Source organism: Lissotriton vulgaris, chromosome 2_2 (genome assembly GCF_964263255.1).
Source record: "Lissotriton vulgaris chromosome 2_2, aLisVul1.2, whole genome shotgun sequence".
Taxonomy (NCBI): Eukaryota; Metazoa; Chordata; class Amphibia; order Caudata; family Salamandridae; genus Lissotriton; species Lissotriton vulgaris.
This window is the reverse complement of record NC_141688.1, coordinates 107487952-107494119: the sequence shown is the minus strand read 5'-3', so window position 1 is coordinate 107494119 and position 6168 is coordinate 107487952. Positions and strand designations below refer to the sequence as shown.

The following is a 6168-nucleotide window of genomic DNA, read 5'->3' as shown; positions in this document are numbered from 1 at the left end:
AATGGACTGCGATGTTGAGGGCTGCGTTAAGTAACTTTTGCGATGGTTATCACGCATTCTTGAGAATATGCCCCTCTGTTATTTGGCCAATACCACTATGTTTTTTGAGCAGCCTAGGACCCCTGCATAGGTGTCGCGGACTCGTAGGTGTACTTGGAGCACAGGTTAAGAATGCTTATCAAGATGTTTTCTAATCAAATGTGCTATAAAAAGAGACGTGCATGTAGGAGAACGTTCTATCATGTTTTGCCTTAATCTATTTCAAATCGATTTGGCATTTCACTTACAAATGATTCATTTTCTACCTGAATGTAAAAACAGGCACATTTTATCATTGATATCCTGATAGCTGTGATGTTGTTATCTACTGCTACCAGATGAACTGGTTCCCTAATGTCATAGGATTCACACTTAATTGGAACCATGAGTGCTAGGTTAACAGACATGTCTGCCGGCTTACACTGAATGAATCTAGTGACTCTGCCACAGGGAAAAACTCCAGGTTCTGTTTCATATGTTATTACACTTTGGTATTTTCTCTGAATACGAGTATAATTTGAGCTGTAAACAGGATGATGGCTTTGTTCTGAAAATATTTTGTTATAGGCTACTACAACCGAGCCTGAAATATGAGTGATCTGAGTTACTGCTATATATTCATTCTCTGTTAAGCTATAAGGATATGTAGAACTAATGCTGTAAATGCAATTTTCTATTCTTAAGTATCGTTGTCACTTTCCATTATATGGACACATCCTACTCTGGTAACATTCTGCCTCAACACTATCAGGAGGCAAATGTTTTTCCATTAACACAGGCATTACTTGTATCATATTTACCGCATCTAGAATGTGTGTTTCTATGCCTACTGTAACATGCACATGTTGTAAAAGGAAAGCATTAAGATCTTCAAAAACAAAGCATTTAGAATTAAACAGAGGCCCTGCTGCTCTTACACTGTGTAGTAAGTGGACCAATTGATGAACATTCATTGTCAAAAATCTTTTTTCATATAAATCATTATTCAATTGGACAAATAGAGGTAAACACTGTTCTGCTATATTTAAATCTTACTGGCTAATGTCACCATTTAATAGCTTATGAGTTGCTTTCATAAGTGCACAAAAATGTAAATAGTGTGATCTATCTAAAACATGTTTCAATACAGGAATTCCATTGAAAAAAAGAAAGTTTTGAAACCCTGAGGCCTTCCAATATGGTAGTTCATCAACAGATCTTGAAACTCGACTAGCATCCAGTGTGGGTTTTATCTGTTTCAAATAGACATTAACAACTTTGACTTTTTCATTAAAAGAGTATGAGTGATACTTATATTCTTTAGTGGACCAGATGGTCATCAACAATTTCATAATGGCACTACACACACCATGCATGTAATGTTTCAAAAACATGAACCGCATGGGACCTTTGATCCCTCTTACACTGTAATCAGAAAGTCCACTCTTGATATTAGCTATTGCACTGTTTACATCCAATGTAATAGTATTGAGTGAACGTGTACACAGGGTAGGCGTTTACCACATATATTGAAGCCAAACAGTCGTCAGCTGGTCGTTCAGCTGGCGGTTTTTAATCTGGGTCAAAAATTTGTTGGTATGTAAAATAAAAGTCATAAATATTGACTCAGATGAGATACTTGGGATAGAATTACCATTGGGCAAGGACAATGTGCAAGTCAGACTCTTTAACATTTATAATCTGGTGACCAGCCCTTACAGACCTTCAGCGACAATATCAACTTTGACTAATTATCTTGGCTCAGCCATGGGGAGTTACCGATTAATAATCGCCGGGGACCTTAACAAAACCTGTGAACCGGTTGATAACACTCAGGATCTCCTCTTGGAGGAGGACACAGCAAGGGGGATCGCTAAACTTATGATACCATCAATTAAGAAATGTAGTGGTGTGGGCCAACAAATTTTATTATTCACTATTGCATATGGGGTCAGAGCCTGTAACGGCCGGACACACTCTAATAAAGGAGCGAGTCATACCTTTAAGAGGGGTGCTTCTAAGACCCGGATCGACTATATTCTTGTTGATCTTGATCTTTGGCCTTGTGTCAAAGATATGGTCATTTTACTCAGGGATGACAGCAATCACAACGCGTTGTCCCTCCCGTTGACTGGTTTAGCCTCATTGTATGGACCCCCTTGGAGTGAGAATACCCCAGTTATTACTACAAATAACAATAGAAGAGTCACGTGGCCCCTTATTTTAGCTGATCCAACTGTGCTCCCCAAAATATATACAGAGGTGGAGAAGACTTTAATTGATCTGAGTACACCTACCATAGGGCCGGAAGTCGTTATGACTACATTTTCAAAATTGATTATAAATTTAAGACCTTTTTTTATAAGAATTGTACTCGACCGAACGGGAAAACAGCACCCTGGTTTAACGAAGCCTGCAAAAAATCCAGGTATGAACTATTTGAGGCAGTGAAAAGGAAGTCTCCTATAGTGTACAAAGCTGTAGAAAGTCTTATAAACAGGCACAAAATATGGCAAAAAGTGGTGCATGCTTCTTGAAGATGCAAAACTTAAAAACAGCCAACTATTTTGGCACCTGCTGTCTAGGGGATCATCAAATATAGAATATAAATGTAAATGTCAAGGTATTTGTAGAGCGCACTGTCCCCAAGCGGTTTCCTGGCGCTATTACTCATACCGCTGTGGAACCCTTCCTGGCTTTCCCTGTGAAGTGCCATTCGGTTCCGTCATCAGCACAGCTCCACTGTGCCTCATGACGGAACCGTTCCGTCATGAGCATCGAAGGGGTTAAAACCTATTGAATACTTTGCCATTCTCCGGGCCCTTCTATTTTGGATAAGGGTGTGGACAAGTAACACAAAGGTCCCACTGAAGGAAGCCATGATTGAATTGATTGCATTGCATAGGCAAACTGGTCGAATCAAGTGGTTTAAAAAGATTAAGGATTGGTATTTAAAAATCGGGTTGGGGCAGTTCTGGGAGGAACCAGGGACTATTGCAAAATCCTTGATCCCTCTTGTTAAAAAAAGGTTCTGGGCACTGATGATCTCAGAAAGCATTGAAAATTTTGCAGATGGCACTTTAACCGAGAGGTTTTTAAATGTAAAAGACAGTTATGGCTTTGAGTTCTTCTTGGACGACATCGAGCCACCACAGGCACGAGCTCTGTATACCCAGCTTAGATATGGCACATTTCCTTTAAACACAAGGAGAAGCAGTTGGGGAAATGTGGTGGTTAATGTATTGTGTCCATCTTGCCTTGCTGTACCTGAAACACTTGAGCATTTTCTTTTTTACTGCCCGTCCTCTGCTGACTATAGAAGAACCTGAATAGCTCCTGTTTGTTGTATGCTTTCTATTAGGTGTCATTCAGAAGCTATACGGATTTTTAAATCTGATACCACACGTTGGCTAGTGTTTTCCATCCCAAGTTTCCTGCTATTGCGTGGAGGAGGAGGCTAAAATGTGTGATCTAGCCCATGAAAATGACTGTGTTTACATAGCCTTATTTTATCTAATTGGATTACTGTCTTTTATATGAATTTGAAACCTGTTTTAAGATGGATAATTTGATAACTTTTTAATGTACATTACTGTTGTTTTGATGTGTTGTGTTTTTATGATGTCAATGGTCATATTTTCCTTGATCGAATAAAACATATATATATATATATAGTATTGAGTGTCCTTGGTGGGCCTTTTGGGTTTTCAGCATTGCAAAGGAAATACTCTACACTGCCCTTTTCCTGAAACAGTGACTTCACCCTTTTGTAGACAATGTCAGCACCCAAACTTCCCATTAAACTGGGTGCTGCTTGAAACAAGACAATGAGCTTGTAAATCACATGTGATTGTCAGAAGTGTAGCTTAGCAAGTAAAACTACAATTGTTGTGATCTTTAAATGACACTCCACTTTCTAGCAGTGCAAGTTTGTTATATAAAGGTTTTAAGAAAGACCACATTATTGGCTTTTTTGTGGAAACCCAAATACCATATACTAATATATTTTCACACAGCTTACTTTGAGATACAGGCAGCTCATTTACCATTAAGTAAACTGAACACATTGATATTTTGAAACTTTTAAATACTGGAACACTATCTGTGTTCATTGCAAATGAAAGGCTGTAAATGAAGAACAAAATTAGTATGATGTGTAGGGGTGCCAACTACCAAATGAGGCTTCTTAGAAATCTAAAACCATTCCTCCCTCAAGAGGACCTCAAGCTGGTGGTTAAAGCGCTTTTCCTGCCTAGACTAAGGTAGCGTGACATTATGTGGCCTCCCAAACATACCTTGGCCCCGCTCAGGGCTTCATTGAATGCAGCTCCTAGACAGATCGCTGACACAAAAAGAACTGATCACATCTCCCCAGCTCTAAGACCTCTAAAGTGGTTACCCTACGAAGCAAGAAGTGCAAATGCTCTATTATTGAAACCCCAGTATTTTTGCAATAAGAGTAAAAAACTTCAAGCCTTCTCAGGTTTGGCACTGAAGATCTGGAACTCACTCCCTCTGGAAATCTGCAGAATTCCTTACACATCTGCTTTCAAACATGAAGTAAAAACACTCCTAATGGACAGGTTCCTGCTGTAAATAACAATTAGTTGTCTATTTTCTTCATGCACTGTTTTATCCAGGATTGCCTTCCTTATTATATAAGGTAATTATCGTTCTCATCCTTGTACATTTTTATTACCTCATTATGTTATACTCTATTACCGCCTTACAATGTTCCCTTTTATCGCGTTCCCCTGTTCTATTACTGTGAAGCGTTCTGATACCACTTGGGGTCTTGTTCGCGCTATACAAAACATTTTAAATAAATATAAATAAAATAAAATAAGGCTGTTAGGGTTTTTCAGGAATCCATTCTTGTATGTCTGCAACATGGCACTTTTGGAAAAGCAAAAAAAATGCTTTTTCTAAGGTTTTCATTATTTACCACCAACTTCCAGTTGGTGGTATATAATGAATCCTTAACTGAGGAATGCACTAACTTAAGTGCTCCCTACATCCTGGATTCGGTAATTTACCGAATCGGTATGTTGAGAATTCGGTATTTTATCAAATCCTTAAATTACCGATTTGGTAAAATACCGAATCCTGCAAAAAATGCCACCTACTTCTGGAAAGCCCAATACCGGTCGGTAACGGCCGAAATTCAGTAATTTTAGCCGTTACCGACCAGTATTGGGCGACCTGCATCTGGCCCTGAGTTAATTTGAATCAAATCTTTCAGACAATGTTGGTTAGGACAGGTCTGAGTGTTTTTATCAACATGTTTATAGTAAGTGGCTCAATAGTAAGTAATATTTGGGGCCTTAACACTTTTTTCGATATATTTGCGAAGGTGATACATAGTTCTGAACATTCTGTTATTACGCGGCAAGAGCAAATAGATGAGATTCAGCATATAGCCAGCTGCCTAATCTCTCAAGTGTAAACAAATAATAAAGCAACAAAGCAATTGTGTGACCACCCCAAGGCATTTGTGGGAGCCCTCAAAAATAGGTGATGATTCATCTGCGGTATTAGTTTGATCAGAACAAATTTGAATTTTTTTGTACTCATTTTGAATGGTATATCAAACTTGATCCTTAAGTTGTTCAAAACCAGAATCCGAGTCATTAATTAAATCATCTTTGAGCTGAGCATCCATTTCACCTTTTAAGGTGCTACAAAGCGTATCCCAAACAGTGTCAATTGGATCTTCAGCTGAGCCATCTACTGGTGGGGTAAAATCTGGTAATGGTGTACTGTTGTCTGACTACAATGTACACTGCTCTGCAGAAGGTAATGTAGGAAGAACTGTAACAAAAGAAAGTATGTTATTGTACATTATTTAATAAACAAACTATGTTTAATTAGATTGTAAATGTATTATATGTCAGTAACCAATTACATTTTCTGTGGCAGGAACTCAATGTGGGTTGATGAGGACCTTCAATTTTGCAGGTAATGCGCTTTCCAACCATATACTTTCATGCATCAAATTGTTAATGCAAGCGGTATAAAAAGGAGTTTATAATTTCATACTGTTCCATTGGGGATAATGTCATCTGCTATGCTTGAAGTTTTGCAAGGATCCTTCTATTACTTTCATCACTGCTCCATAATGTATGATGTTGTCATCTGACTCTTTAATGA

At 38.3% G+C, this 6168-nt stretch overlaps 1 pseudogene; it reads right to left on the bottom strand.

The window, feature by feature from the left end:
- Nucleotides 1-251: 251 nt before the first annotated feature.
- Nucleotides 252-4722, bottom strand: LOC147729102 (uncharacterized; annotated as a pseudogene).
- Between the last annotated feature and the right edge of the window lie 1446 nt (nt 4723-6168).